This window comes from Pelodiscus sinensis, chromosome 3, assembly GCF_049634645.1.
Source record: "Pelodiscus sinensis isolate JC-2024 chromosome 3, ASM4963464v1, whole genome shotgun sequence".
Taxonomy (NCBI): Eukaryota; Metazoa; Chordata; order Testudines; family Trionychidae; genus Pelodiscus; species Pelodiscus sinensis.
The window spans coordinates 84,184,629-84,201,021 of record NC_134713.1 but is presented as its reverse complement, the minus strand read 5'-3'; the positions used below and the strand labels follow the sequence as shown (position 1 = coordinate 84,201,021).

The following is a 16,393-nucleotide window of genomic DNA, read 5'->3' as shown; positions in this document are numbered from 1 at the left end:
GGGGAAGGGGCAGCTGTTTTAGATTCGATTATGACTAACAGGTTGGAATTAGTTGTGAATCTGAAGATAAAAGGTAATTTGATGACAGTGGAGAGTCCAGAGAAGAGCAACAAAATGATCAAAGGTTTAGAAAACCTGATCTATGAAGAACAATTAAAAACAATTGGACATGTTTAATCTTGAGAAAAAAAGACCATTTTGGGGTCTGATCATCTTTAAATATTTTAAAGGCTGTTATAAAAAGGATGGTGATCAACTGTTTTCCATGTTCACTGGCATTAAAGGTGGGCCAAGACATAATTGGCTTAATCTACAGCAAGGGAAGTTTAGGTTAGATATTAAAAAAAAAGCTTCCAAGGGAGGTTGTGGAATAGGCTTCCAAGGGAGGTTGTGGAAATTTTAAAGGAAAGATTAGATAACTGCTTGTTAGGGAAGGTTTAAGTCTACTTGGTCCTGCCTCATTGCAGGGGGCTGTGCTTGATGACCTCATAAGGTCTCTTTAGGATCTATAATTTTGTGATTCTATGCAATTTATATAAGCAATGGTTAAACCAGCTTCAATTTGTCTACAATAATGATGTATATGGTTTTCAGTCAATTTAATTAAACCAGTTCACTTTTCTCCTATAAAAGGTCGTATATATTGTCCTGAATTTCTTCCTGGTGCAATTCCATTAACAGAAGAAAAAGAATAAAGAAAAATTGTGTTGCTGACTTTCAGCTGCCATTTTCTTTTACTTAGTAGAAAGTGCAAGTTCAAGATTATGACAAAACTCAACACTTACATTGTGGAAAGAACCCCAGGAAGAGAGTGAAGTTGGTCTGCAAAGAAAGAAAATTAACTGTGATGAAAAGGTCTCATTTTCTAGTGACAAGAGTAACTGGTGTTATTAATCTAAATTGCTAGCCTCTGTATATTACCAAAGCCAAAGACCTCAAAGACCCTTGAGTATAGGAGAGAATGAACTGAATGCCTAGAATTACTCTGGTCATTTTAACAGAGCTGTTAGATTACAAGTTCAAGTAAAGTGCTGTCTACTAAGACTTAGTCTTTTCCTAAACTCTTTTTGAGGTGTAATTATTAGGCCATGTTCTCTTACCTTCCCAAAGGGCCTGGACAGGGTTGAGGAGCAGTGCTATAAAAGTTAGCACAAAACTAGGGCGGGTGACATTATATCCCATATTCTTTATGAGAATATGCTTTATGATATGAATATGACATAGCTGATATATACTTTATGCATGATGGTTCATATAAAATATCATTGGAAAGGTTATTATTTACCAAATATGATTATTCCATGTGTATGAATTTATAATTTTTGGATTTGGCATTAGGAATATTGACTAGTGTATCTGTAGTTCATATTTGCTGCTTTTCACTCATTTTACTGACAGTTCAGAGACTGCAATAGAAAAGACAGACAGGACAGATGACCTAGCACAAGGACAATAGGCTACGAATAGACTTGACCTTCCTGTGGATGCTCCACACTGCTAGTGACTCATGGATGCTGTACTACCCCACAGTTAGGTGAGCTGTCACCTGATACTAATGTGCATCTTGGACTGTTGAACTTTTCCACAGAGTGGTGAGAGAATCAGACAAAGGATTCCTGCCTTCTGGGAGTTCTATATAAGGTGGGGGAGGAAGAAACCATTATTCTCTTCCGCTTGCTCCACCTCTGCCTTCCCACCCCAAAAGAGACACTAGGACATGCCTGAAAAAAAAAAAAGGGCTGGTGGGTTCCTGAGCAAGAACATCTTGTGCAAGGGTTCTTGTGCAAGAACTCTTGCACAAGAACATGTCCACACTGCCATGTGCTTTTGTGCAAGAGCATCCATGGCAGTGTGGATGCTTTCTTGTGCAAGAAAGCTCTGATGGCCATTTTAGCCATAGGGCTTTCTTGCACAAGAATCCCTTGCTGCACATCCACACTGCCTTCTTGTGCAAAAGGGCTTACACTTGTTAGAAAAGAGCATAGCTCTTGTGCAAGAATCCCTCTCTTACCACACTTTACTGTAAATCATCTTGCGCAAGAGTGGGCGGACAGTGTGGACATAGTTTAAACCAGTGTAGACATAGCAAAGGAGTATAACTGAAAGGGGACAGGAAGTTGTGGATACCTTCCTCCACATTAAGGGAGGAGATTCACTTCATATAACTTTGTGTTTGTACCACAAGAGGGGTGGACATCTGGGTGCTGAGGTAAGTCCCATAAACTGAGTCTTCCTAGGGCTGATCTCAGAGTCCATATTGTTCTGCAGGTGGGGGTGGCCCTATCTGTGTGCTTTGCTGGAGGAGGTTTTAGTGCCTGGCTCTGCAGCGAAAAAGTGGGCCTAGAATGAAAGAAAAAAAGCAGACTTAATGGTATCTTCAGCAACCCAGGTGGCATCCCAGGGGTCCCAAGCCATGATATAGGGAATACACACATTTAATGCCATGGTTTCCTGCAGAATCCTGTGAAAACATGACTTCCAAGCCCCTCTGTACCAACAACAAAATGCAGTTGTCTTGTCACATTTCTACTGACTAGTTAGAACTGATGCTCTGTAGTGTAGCTACTACAGTGTACCTCAAATAGTAATTGAGACAGTTAACATTGCTCTGAGCAGCTGAGCAAATTTCTGATTTTTACATATAGAAAGGATGAGATAACCCTGTTTTTTATGTGCAAGCCAAAAAAGAAGGGGAACATATTTCCCAGATTCTCCTCTAACCTCCTTGGTAATTTCCCATTTTCCCTCACTACACAGCTCATTTCCATGCATAATTTAGATGGAAAAAATGGAGTGGGTTATGCAGATGGGGACTATTTCTGCTGTTTTTTCTTCCCTCTACACTACACAGGAACGAGGTGTACCAGTAGTTCGAATTAGAGATCCTAATTTGAACTACCTACTCTGTGCCGCGTATAGCCGCGGGCACGGAGTGGGGACTAAGGGACATTTAAAAATGGTGGCACCTGGGAAGATGCAAATGAAGCCTGGGATATTTAAATCCCAGGCTTCATTTGCAACTTCAAATGCCTACATTAGCCTCCCTAGTTCAAACTAGGGGGCTAATATAGACATACCCTGGATTATTTAGCAAATATTTTTGGTGTATTTTGTTAATTCCGTGATAGTGAGATACAGTTTAGAATAATCTGACTTTGTCTAATACTGTCAAAGTCACATGTAATTGCTGGCTGCATGAATCTTATGTGAGATGCATTTAAAGTTGTTGCCAAGCTTTTGTCTGGAATGATAGAACACAGAGGTCTCATACTGAGTGTTTCTGCTATTGAGAAATAATCTTTGAACTTGTATAAAGCTCTTATAATTATTTGCTTCCCATTTGCACATATTCTATCAAAAATGTTAGGCAGTTTAGGGCAGACAGAAATCTAGCTACATAATGTAGATATGAGCATGACCTTTGGTAGCTCAAACAGCAATGTAATTCTTGAGTTTTGAATCCATTCCTTCACATTAAGCACAGGTGTAGAAAGTAATAAATGTTCAGAAGAGTTTTTTCTATAAAGGAACAATATAGCAAACATTGACTACATGAGAAATAGGCCCAAAGAGGAGGGCCTAATGATAATTAAGATTGGGGGTGAAATTTAGCCCACTGCAGAGGGTCTCCATTGGGTTTAAATCAGGGGTCACAAACCAGTAAATTGGGATCTAGTGATAGATCTTGGAGCCTCTGACAGGGGATCCTGTCTGGTTTGGCTGGGAAGCTACCAAGTGCTAGCACTCCAGCTGTCCCTCCTCCCACTGCCATGCTGCTCCTGCCCTCTGCCATGGAGGTGCCCCAGGAGCTGCCTGCTTGCCATGCAAGGTAGGGAAGGGGAGTGCTGATGTCAGTGTGTCCCCTTCACCCCTGTACCCGATCTCCCCAGAGAGGGGACACAACCAGGCTTGGAATGGAGGGAGGTTGCTGGCAGCTGCTTCTAAGTCTAAACATGCTTAGCATACTTAAAGTGGCCTCTGTTACTCTTATACGTTGTGTGTGTCTCTGTCACTCACACAAACACAAACTCTGTCTTTCACACTCACCTCCCAACCCAAACACATACTTGTGTTCTTGTCACTTCTTTCAGAATGTCTTCTTTCAGGTTTCTGACTGGTCTGTGCATTTCATTATTTTTATTTCTTTCTCATGCTTATATTTAATTCTTTGAGCAGTTAGCTCTAAAATTCTTATACTGTCATGGCTGGAGTAATTATCCCTGTGGTAATTTAACAAAAAACATATATCTAGGTTTTGGGGTTTTACAGGTGGTACGTATCTGCATATTACCCCAATATTAGTGCAAATAACAAAATTAATTCCCTCTAATAATAATTTTTTGTATCGATGTGTGGGACACTGTCCAGAATTCTCCTGCAATCAAGCTCAATTTCCTGGAGGCTCCTGCAGCCAAACTGGGATATTGGCCACTAACAAGCTGGGAGTGCAGTGGGGCTAAGGCAGACTTCCCATTGCCCAGGCCCAGTACCACTCCTGTAAGTGGCTGGCACATCCCTGCAGCCCCTGGCAGAGGTGGGGAAGTGGTTCTTCACATACTACCCTTGCCTGCAGGCACACACCCACAGTCCCCATTGCCTGGGAATGAGGAACCACTGCCAACAGGAGGTGTGAGAGTGGTGTCTATAGTCAGAGGGGCAGTGTATGGAGACACCTGCCCCCCCCCCAGGAGCCACTGCTAGACATGCATCCTGAACCCCTGCCTCTGTCCTGAATGCCCTCCTGCACTTCAACCCAATGCCCCAGCCCTGAGACCCTCCTGCACCTAAACTGCCTCCCAGAGTCTGCACCCTGAACTCCCTCCTGCCACCCTCTCTCTCTACCCCAGGCTCAGCCCGCAGCCCCTTCCACACTCTGAACCCTTTGGTCCAAGATCAGAGCCTGCACACCAGTCCCTGCCCTACCCTGGAAAAAGTGATGATGGAGGAGGGAGGGGGATGGAGCAAGCAGGGTGGGGCCTCTGAGAAAGGGTGAGGCAGGGGAGGGGCCTCAGTGAAGAGGCAGGGCAGGAGGCTGGGCAAGAGTGTTTGAGTTTGAGGTAGCTCATGGATTGCACTTATATTCAGAAAGTGATCTTTTGCTTAAAGAGTTTGGAGACCATTGGTTTAAACAGGGTGGGCTGTCTGCACTGCACTGAATTGTACACTAGCATAAAGATTTCCAAAGGTCCCTCAAGCTAGCGTCCTAGGAAGATTTTCAAATGGCATTGAGACAACTGACACACTTTGAAAGTCAGTAGGCAGTTAAGTGCCACAGTGTCACTTGTGCCTTGGAAAAGTTTCCCCCTTAAGATGAGTTACCTGATACTCAAAAGTACAGCTCCACCTGGCTTCACCCTGGAATTAGGAAGCTCGTTTTTTTACATCCATTTCCAAAAGTCTTGTTCTAGATTGTTAGGCTTCTGGGGTTTAGAGCAGCTGAAGTGGGATCTGTATAAAAAATATCTAACAGGAGAATTCACGAGAAATATCTAACTCCCTGCTTATAGCCTTCCTGTTGTGATTTTCTTGTGCTTTGTTAAGCTTATAGGTAGAGGCGGCAATGAATGTGCATCTCCCTCACTTAGTCTGATAGTAGTTCATTGTACTCGAGTCTTCTCTAGTGAAGAAGTAAGGCTAGCACCAGGCTGAGATTTAAGGGACTACTGTGGCTGGCGCAGGGGTTCTATCTCTGGCTGTGCCAGCAAGCTACTTTGTGATGATGTGACATTTAAATTATTTCTGCTTCCCCATGTATAAGATGACAATCACACTTATCCACCTTTCAAAAGTGCCTTAAAATTTTCAGAAGAAAGCTATTACATACAGTTAGGAATTAATTCATATTCTTTGATTAAACTCACAATGACTAGGGGACATTAGTGGCTTTTACCTCCCTGCACAAAATCCAGATTCTGCAAAGGCCTTTGTGTTCTCAAACTATCTGCTGAAGGCACAGCACTGATAGCGTGCTATAAATTCACAGCTCTAGTTGATCTTTTCCCCAGTGTCTTAAAATATATTAATTTAATTATTGACTAACCAGTATGCGAAATAACTGTTGAAGCATGACAAGCTTACCGCAACACTTTCTCTAATCAGAGGTACATTTTTACAGATGGCAATTTTTTTTTTTTAAAGTGTGATCTCCATGACACAGAGAGACAGGTTTATTGGGAATTACAGGTGGTTTCTTTCTTTATTCTTTTTATTAGAATGACCATTGGGTCAACAAACTAGGATTATAAAAGAAGGGCTGTACGGTTTAGAAAAAGCTAGACAAGACAGACAAATTCATCACTTTGTTAAGCCTAAATACAAAAGCCTTCATGTGAATTTTTATGTGTTATTTGAGCCAGCAATTCTTATTGGGAAAATTTACTAGAACAGACTCTTATGTTTGACTTTTATTATTTAGTCAATCACAGGGCTAAATTCTAGTTAGCACTTAATGAGGTATGCCATACAGTTAAGGGATGGAAGGGAAGATGTTCATGCCCTACAACCGATATGAGTCCAGTGTTAGGATCAGGGAGAATTACAGTCCCAGAGCTCAGGACAACTCTGGGCTTGCCCCCAGATTATTCCTTCAGGGGCAGAGAACACACAAAAGGGGATGGTGAGCAGGTGGAGCCAGGGTCCTGTTTATACCCAGTCCTCCTCCATTGTTCAGTCATGCAGGAGGAGACGAGTGGGGGGGAAATGCTGAACACCTGAAAGGGTATAGCTGTTTCTGTGCTCCCCTAATCAGCAAAGACTTCCAGGTAGCATTAGAGAATGCCTCCTGCTGCTTCTCCACACTGTGCGCTGTAGCACTGACCACCATGCCCTGGGTAGGACTGAGTCTAATTAGCAGCACAGCCTCATATAGAATCATGCTATCAACAAATACCTACTGAAGCCTTCCATCACTACCCTCCCAGACCAACAAACTGTGGAGCTGCCCTCAACAGGCTCTTTCTTCAAAGTACATTGTGTGGAAACCATTTCATATTTAGCTAGAAGCCATCTTGTATAACAGAAACCATTTCAGCTTCTCGCTTTAGCATGTAGACCAGAGTGAACTTTCTATCACCCCCATATACCAGGCCAGACAGATGTGCTAATGGAATGTGTTAATTGAGCTGGTTGGGACAGGAGATGCACTCCCTAGTACCATCTTGCTGATAAGGCTTTGTTTTTCCAAGTTTAATTGATGATTTCTGTAATTGGATGCCCTGACGTCAGACTGTTTGATCAAGGGTATAAAAATACTAGGATTGATTGTATTAGCAGCCTTACTGGGCCCCGCTCTGCTGGGACCACGTTTGGCTCACTCTGTGCTTTATTGATCAATAAAGCTGTCTGCTAGCCACCTAAACTGAGAGAGGCCTTTGCTTCAACAACTGGAACAGTGCATTGAAGGAAACATTAATTTCCTCTTTTAGGGCCAGAACTGTCTCTTCAGGAGCCATAAAGCTACCTTCAGTTGACAGCTGGGGATCCCCCATTATGAGAGTATGCCTACATAGTGTAGATCCCTAGGAGCAGCAGGGCCCCTTTGGTCTTTTGCAGTGGGGTGTAATTTAGAGCAATGAAGCTGTCCTATGTAAGGCCAGTCTAGCCTCTGGTACTCACCTTTGTCTTCTTAGCTGTGCCAAGCAAAGCTCTGTCTGGTCCAGCTGAAGATCTTTGACTTTGACATGTGGAAACACTTTGTCATTCCTTCAAAAATAAATTCCAGCTGTTAGGCATAGCCCAAGGAATTCATTTAATATTCCCATTCATTAGATAAAGCATAAATAAAATGTTGAGAAATTACTGGAAGCTTTTAGTTCAGGGGTTTGTTTGGTTTTTTTTAACATATGAATTAATAATCAGCAAGTGGAAAATGTATGCGTTGGGGTGAGAGCTAAAGAGAACTAATCTTGACATCGCTCCTGCAATGAATGGAATAGAACACACAAATCCTCTGCTTTCCTGCTAAGGCTCACTCTGACAGGAGATTCTTTTGTGTTTCATCCACCAATGAGATTTGACAGAGAACCTAGAGTCTATGCCCCGATCTCCTGTGGAAATGACTTGCTGAGATCAGCAGCTACTTTGCAGAGAAGAACCATTGGCAGGGGGAAGGGAAAAGGGAGAAATCACACATGAAGCCATTTGGCCACTCTGGACAATACTCAGAGCTTCCATTGTTACTTCAGCATCTCAAAACAACAACTACTAGAAAGAGTTGAAAAAATGTATGGTAACAAACCAACTCATTGCTTTTATTGGTGCAAGCAGCGAGTCTGCATGCATGGTCATTGTCTTGAATGATCTGAGCATATTTCATACAATCTGCAGTCTGTGGCTTATGTGACTATGTCTGGTGGTAGTGATGGTGGGGAATAAGATGAATGAAGCTAATTTTGACCATCCTACAAAGTCATTTATAACAGTCCATTAAAAGGCCAATTGCACCATAAATCTAGTAATGCCACTTACTGGTTGCACTTAATGTTATCATATAAAGTTTTTACTTCTTACTAAATTAAGACAGTTAATAAAATTAACAAAAAGGGTGGATGAAACGAAGAGCTTATATTCACTACTGCTCACAGAAGGGTGTTCATGCACATATACACTACATCCCTCTGCCAGAAAGGGCCATTGCACCATATATTCCAATGGACAGATGGCTGGTGTTTGTATCACTACCCTCACCAGAGGTGCAGCCTATGAAAAGGCTGCTTTATACTGCAGCTAGGGCTTTATAGGTGGTCTGGTAGTAGAGACTAATTGGGAATGCACTCTACTTTTGTGCTCTCCTCAGCCAAACCCTGTAAATGTGCGGGTTTGCACTGACCTCAGTGCATGAGAAGGTATGCAAGCACCTGGCATCACAACAACTATGGTCCAGAAAGAATCTGCCACCAGGAATGCTGTGCCATAGAATATGCCTGCAACGGTGTGCATGTTCAATTACTAGATGGTTTACACATTCACATATTTCCTGTATTCACACCAAGCATCCACATTTGCTGTGCTACACACAAGTATAACTTGGTGTACACCTGGTGTACCCAAACTGCTGCTGTTACACAACATTAGCTGTTACTATTTCCAGGGCGGTATCCCAGGGTGCCATGCACCACACAGAGATGCCCCAAGCCACTTTGCCAAAAGTCCTGACGGTTCAGAGACAAGGGTAGCATTGTATAGGTAATTGTTTTTCCTTTGAAAGAACCCAAGAGCTCTGCTCCCCACGCATACAGCATAGCTTCGCTGTAGAAGGCCAAAATTTTGATATTTTTCAGTATTTCAGGAATAATTATTAGTCTGCCCTTGGTTCTCAGACAACTTTACAGCTTCTGAGGATGGAGCAGAGTCTCCCAGTTTTAAGAAAAATGTACTAATGGGAAATATTCATAGTGTCATAGGCTAGAGAGGGAAGCACTTGTGTTGCCCATGGCTCCCTCCATCCCATTCCACACACAGCTCCTATTTGTAATGGGGGTGGGGAGAACATGTGGGAGAATCACTGAAATTCTGTCATCTAAGGGACCAAAAAAAAGACAGTTATTACTAACAAACACACTATTATTAGTTTTCTACAACTCTTCCATTACCAACTGGAACTTTTTTTAATTCTTCCCCCCTCCTGCTCCCCCCCCCCCCCCCCCCCCCGCACCCTTCCTCTTGTTTGCATGGCCCCAGAACCATTGTTGCCTGCATGCTGGCCTAGAAATACAGAGATGATTAGTCTGTCTTCTAGTCTTTGCCACAACATCAGAAAATCATTTAGAGCTGTGTCTTGCTTGAGAACCATGCAAAGCCTGAGGGGAAGTAGGAGCTGGATTTGAATCAGGAATATAGCACCAGCACAAGAGAAGATGGATCCATTGTAATTTGTCAGCCAGCAGTTCTGGTTGCTGAAGCGGCTCACGGCTCTCCTCGAGTTTGTTGTGGGGGCACTTCTTCAACTGGTTCCTCTGCATAGAGATAAAAAATTCACATGTTCCTTGTACTCTGGGTCTTCTGGGGCATCCTTTGCAATTCCTGCTGGCTCCTCACACTGGCCTTCCTCAGCATCCCAAAGGACAGTGACACTTGCAAAATTGAGGAGGGGGTTGCAAGTCACTCCAACTTCTGCCCTGAAAGGCATTGAATCATCTGGTCCAGCTCATTGTAGAAGGGGCATGAATGACAAAGTCTCCTGGAGCAACTGTTTGAATCCTTGGCCATTCTGTACAAGACCCTCTAATGCTCTATGCAACCACGGTGCTGGGTTGGAATCCACTCAACACCTGCTTGCTCCAGTCTTCATGCAGTTTCCTAAGTTCCTGCTGCTCTGGGTGAAGTCATGGAGAACGGTGCGTTCCAATCTCACATGGGTCACCTGAGTGTGGTAGGTGGGCAAAACAGTTGTTCTCAGAGCCGGATCCAGTCTCACCTGCACTGATCTGCAGTGGAAATCTATTCTGATAAAGATATTGCAATACTGATATAAACAAGGTGACAAGGGACCTTCATAGATTGGGTAAGGATCAGGCAGAAAAAGGTTCATGGAATTCTGGAAATGAGGGTGGAGGATTACTGAAACTCAAGACTTATATGAGCTCCCTTTCCCCTATTCACTCTTCAAACTCACACAGGGGCCATGCCAGAGCTTAAGGTGTGTACTTAGCCCTTAGGCATGCTAGTTTATTCACCCGCTTCTCACCTGCAGACATGCATTTCTGGGGTTTAGCTGTGAATGGGGGAGCGTGGCACAGCCATAGGCATGGATACATATAGATGCACTAGTGTTCATCTAACCATAGATCACTCCCACAACAGCTGAGGGAAGCCCACACTGAATCAGCTTTACAGCTTGTCTCATATCAGAAAGAGATTTTAGAGGGAAGAGTTCCAGTGTCTTTGTTCTGATGTCATATAAGTTTCTATAAGAGTGCTGTTATAGCAGGCAAAACTCCAAATGGCAAAGGACATGAGATCAATATGTTTGCAATTTTACATCTTTGCTTGTCTTCTTTTCGAGAAAAGTTAAGAATATTACAGTAGCACTGACAGGCCCAAATGGAGATCAGGACCCTAATGTGGTAGGCACCAAACACATACACACTGTAAGAAAACAGCCCTTGTCCTGAAGAGCTTGCAAAGCAAATATACAAGAGAGAGATTAAGTGACTTGCCCAAGGTTTCAAAACAACTCAGGGGCAGAACCAAGAATAAACCCCACATCTCCTGAGTCCCAAGATAGGTACTCTATGCACTGGAGTACAGTATCCCTATTGAAAAAGATAAGATGCACATTTTTTCTATTCAGTAGTACAACTGAATCTATATGCTTGGTTTCTACAAAATCCCCAAATCCTAAGGAGACAGAGGCACAGAACAGTGCATTGCTGCCCTACTCTCTTATGTATCTATAACAGGGGTGAACTAGAATACGGTTGTCATTTATAAACAAAAAACTTGTTTTCATGCAGCAGTATTCTCTGAAGGGTTTATTGTACTACCACATCTTTATCAGCAAGCTACACGCCCTGGTGTATATTGTGTGAGCTTCAGCAGGCTCAGGATTTGACAGTTCACTCATTTATAACAGTTATAACAATCTGATCCCACCTGGGACAAATGGAATTGTAATGCTATTCAGCCATCACAGGTATCTGCTTAAATATAATTTAATGGAATATTAAGGGGATGATCAATCTAATTACATGAAAGAAAAAAATATTGGCAGATCTCAAGAAATCTGGCAAAGAAGTAGGGAGGTTTTCGGATTTTGTTTAAAATAAACCAACCAACCCACCAACTAACCAGGAAACACACTTGTCTGACTTTAAGACTCCAGAATTTCAAAAAATGCTGCTAGGAATGACAAATTACAAGTGTCTTTTTTTTACAAAAGGGAGAGACTTATCTCTAGTATTTCATACAAACTTAAGTTAAATTGTGCATGTCTTCAAAAATTAATTAATAATAGTCAATTCTCAAAAGTTTGAACTTAATGACACTGAAGCCCTAACAAGTAAATACTTGTGTCACAAGTAGGGATGATCCACATTCTTTTAACCAGTGGCCTGGGTGTTAGTTTTTGGTATAACTCCTGATATTTTAAAGGATCTTTAATCTTGTAATAAATGTTCTAACTGACAGGTATTAGCAAACTCCATTCTGCATGCTTCCTAGACAGTCCTGCCCTGAAAGTACTTTCATCTAGTTTAGGCCCACACATAAATCATGAAGTTGTCAATTAGAGAATTAGGGAACTGTAGAAAAGGAGCATTCTTCCTCCATCCCTCTTCCCCCTCCCCCCCCCCCCCCCCCCCCCCAATTTCACCAATTTGTACAGAGAGGACAACAGCATTCAATACTGGAACAATAGAAATCTGACCACGAGCCAACCACCCAATATATAGGACATACATTTTATACCTATTCATCATTTTCTTAAGGACAAATTGAATTACCTAAATCAGAACCCACATTTTCAGCCTCTCTTATTATGAAGAGAAGTAAAAAAGATGAGATATTTATTGGCGTCAGTTAATATCAGTTTCACTGTACACACACACAAACCTATGAAAACATATTTCTATCAATAACAGAAATTTATAGCTATGCCAAGAAAGAAAAATGGTGCTTAGAAGAACTATAGTTTGATTTAAGCATATTTACTTAGCATAGTTTAACATACGATAGATTGTTTTTTGACAGTTATAAAGCTTTAACTTTTGGAATTGCAACGTCTGTCATTAAATAATTGTCAAACCCCCACATACATTTTTCACAGTTGCAGGACATTAAGTTGATAAAACAGAGAAAAAAGTGTTAACAATGTTATCCATCAAAAATTCTGCCAAGCCTACTTATTTAGAAACAAATATCCATACAATTTCATTCACAGCTATATTTACAGGGAGACATGAAGATTTTTTTCATGGAAAAAAATATCAGGACAAGTTAAATTGAATTGTCAAGGATTAAAACTATTGAATAGAACTATGTTCCATCTCATGTTTGAACTTTTTAACGCTAGACAAGACAGGAATAAAACGTACAAACTTCTTTTGACTTGTTCAGCAAGTTCCTTTTCTTTCTGTATTCATACGATTTACTGTAAAAAACTGAACTCACATTTTAAAAAAATTATTAAGACAGGAAGTGAAAGTAGCTTGTATATCCATGGCAAAATTATATCTGAAGGGAGAAGATTCCATGTTTCCATTATTAGAATAATATTGGCCCTGGAAATTAAAGTTCTTCACAGGAAATCATCAAGTGATCCATCCCCCATTGCCCGTTCTCAGCTTCTAACAAACAGAGACTAGGGACACTTCAGAGCATGGTCCTGCATCCCCACCAATCCTAATAGCCATTGATGGACCTATCCTGCATGAATTGTTTAGGTTTTTTTTAATGATGTTCTAGTCTTGGCCTTAAGAAAATTCTCTGGAAAGGAGTTTCACAGGTTGACTGTGTGCACCATGTGAAGAAATATTTTCTTTTGTTTTTTTTAAACCTATTGTACTTATGTTATGATGAAAAATAATGCATCCTTATTCATTTGCTCCACACTAGTCAATTTTATAGACCTCGATCACATTGCCCATTAGTTATACCTTTCCCAAATTGAAAAATCCCAATCTGATTAATCTTTCCTCATTTGGAAGCAGTCCCGTATCACTAATCTTTGTTCCCTTTTTGGTACTTTTTTTCCACATCGATAGATCTTAGGAAATGAGTGCATTAAAGTATATAGAGGCAATATCATATTTTCTACCTTATTATCAATCTCTTCCTTAATGATTCTCAACTCTGTTAGCTGTGTGCAGGGCCTCGGGGAAATCACTTCTAGTGCCCTAAGTGCGAGGCACTCCAGTCTCCACCTCTGCTCTACACATATCCTGTCCACCTCTTAACTCAAGCACCACTCATGTTCCACCCCTTCCTGCTGCTGCCCTGCCATGTTGCACATGGACAGCAGGTTTGTATAATTTTTGGTGGTGCCCCGTTAGCCACGCCCCTTGCCCCCCATTAGCCACGCCTCTGGAGGTAACACGCTTGGGGCAAGATGGACACATGACCAGAAGTAAACGGTGTCATGTCACCCCTCTCGAAGGGCTTTTCCCACCATCCTCCTACCAATCAGAATGAGTTTGGCCCCACCAAACCCCCCTCATGCACCTATCCTGCAGTTGCATTAACCCAATGTGTGTGACATTAACTCAGGGGCAGAGAGGCTGGGGGAAGTACAGCCGTTCTTGCGCAAGAACCCACAGAGCATTCACACTGCCCGCCTGCTCTTGCGCAAGGAAATTCACAGTACGCTGTGGTAAGAGAGGGCATTTTGCACAAGAGCTATGCTCTTTTCTCACAGGTGTAAGCTCTCTTGCACAAGAGGGCAGCGTGGATGCTCAGCAGGGATTTCTTGTGCAAGAAACCCCTATGGCTAAAATGGCCAACGGAGCTTTCTTGGGCAAGAGAGTGTCCACACTTCCATAGATGCTCTTGTGCAAAAGCACAGCTCGCACATGGCAGTGTGGACGTGTTCTTGCGTAAGACTTCTTGCGCAAGAATTCTTGCGCAAGAAACTGCCAGTGTAGACATAGGCTAAGAAGGGTTCCCCCCATGAGCAAAATGAACTCACACCAGTACTGAGTTCATGTGGCTTGTTTGGATGTGCCACTGTGGCACTCAAGTTATTAATACATATTTTTAAACCTTTACCTTTTCTCTCTGCTGCCATGTCTCCTTCCCTTGTTCCATCAGCTCCCCTGATGCCTGCTGCTCCCCCAACTCCTCACCTTCCTCTGCTGTCCTGACTCCCCTCAGCCCTCCTGTAACCTGCCCCCCTCCACCAGCCCTTTTCTCTCCCCCGTGCCCACTCCTCCAGTAGCCCCACTCTGATCATGTGAGCTACCCCTTCTCATCCCCTCTTCTAACACCTCCCTCTACAAACCTGCCCTGCCTCTCTCCTCTGTTGCTGGTCCCTCCCCTGCAGGTGTCTTCCCTTCTGCTTCACCCCCAGAATCCCCTGACACCTGCACCTTCCCTTACTCCTGTACTCTCCTGATGCCTTTCCCTTCCCTCACTGCCCCTGCCCCCTTTTTCCCTGATGCCCACTCCTTCACCATTCTCTGCCCCCGTTTCCCTCATGCCCCTGTGCCCTCACACATGACTTGCTCCATCCCGGCTTCCCTCATGCCCACCCCTTCTTTCAAGCCTTCTCCCAGCACCTCCTCCTCCAGCCCCCAACACCCTTACCCTTTCCTCTCCCAGCATCACCCTATCCCCCTCCCACTGACACCTCCCCTCCCACCTTTTTCCTCATTGTCTGCACTTGGCCCCCTGGCATTTGTCTCTCCTCTACCCATTCCCTTTGGTGCCTTCCCTTTTCTTTCCCCTCTCCCTTTCCCCTCTGCATAAGCCCCTTCCTCTCCCAGCCCTCGCCCTTCCCCTCCCCTACCTTCTGCCTTCCAGTTTGTGGGTCCGGAGTCTGCGCTCCGTCCCCAGACTCTGAACCCTCAATTCAGCCACATGGCGCAACACAGTGCCCAGCAGCGCCCAGCAGTTTTAAAATCCCAGCCCGTATCTCCCCTCCCACTGGTTTGAGCACACTGCGCATGGCAGCAGCAGCTGGCAAGGGGGATGTGACCGCGCATGTCCGGGTCGGCCCGGTGCCCCAGGTCCCAGGTTTCTAGTTCTGGGCATATTGCCCTCTTTTGCCCGCAGATCAATCTCTCTGTTGCTGGCTTCGTCGGTTGGCTCTGGCCGGAGTCTTCCTCCAGCATTCCTCGACACGAGTGAGAGGGGGGCTCGGGCCTGCCTTCACTCACAGGCCCCAGCCCAGGGCCCTAAGGAATCGGACTACATTGTGGTCTGAGTCCAGCTGGTGGGGCTGCCCACCTAAACTCACCAGCCCACGGGCCTTAATCACAGCCCTGACCTGGGCTACTTCCTCTCTCCTCCCCCTCCAGTCACCTCTTCCAGTAGCTCTGCCTGGAGCAGTGCATAGTGGGATAACTTCCACAATGCAGTTCTCTCATCACCAGTGCCAGTGCTGTGTATGTAAACATGCTCTGGCCGATGGGGAGCAATATCCACTTTTCTATCCTGGATAAAACTGTTAACCACAAATACTCTGCAGATGTAGACACAGCCTCAGATTCAAGTTCAGCTCCAATGTGTGCTGTACTGCACGTTGCAGCATAGTTACAAGAAAAATCTTTGATATTGGGGAAATACTGCTTTCAAAAAATGACATCAATGTTCGCATAAGTTTGACATGATTAAAAAAAACTTAACTGGCTATAAGGTAGTTTAGGCTGAAAATTAGAAAGTTTCTAACCACCGGAGAGGTGAGGTTCTGGAATAGCCTTGCAACAAGAGTAGTGAGGACAAACACTTAACTAGTTTAAGA

The 16,393-nt window shown here is 43.5% G+C and overlaps 1 long non-coding RNA gene across 1 annotated transcript in view; it reads right to left on the bottom strand.

Annotated features, from left to right (window-relative positions):
• Nucleotides 1–719: 719 nt before the first annotated feature.
• Nucleotides 720–16,393, bottom strand: part of LOC142827621 (uncharacterized) — a 63,300-nt gene continuing 47,626 nt past the window's right edge. The window contains exons 2-3 of the long non-coding RNA XR_012902316.1: nt 7,615–7,701; nt 720–822 (exon numbers count right to left, since the gene is read on the bottom strand). This is a non-coding gene — a long non-coding RNA (uncharacterized LOC142827621). The remainder of the gene's footprint in view (nt 823–7,614; nt 7,702–16,393) is intronic.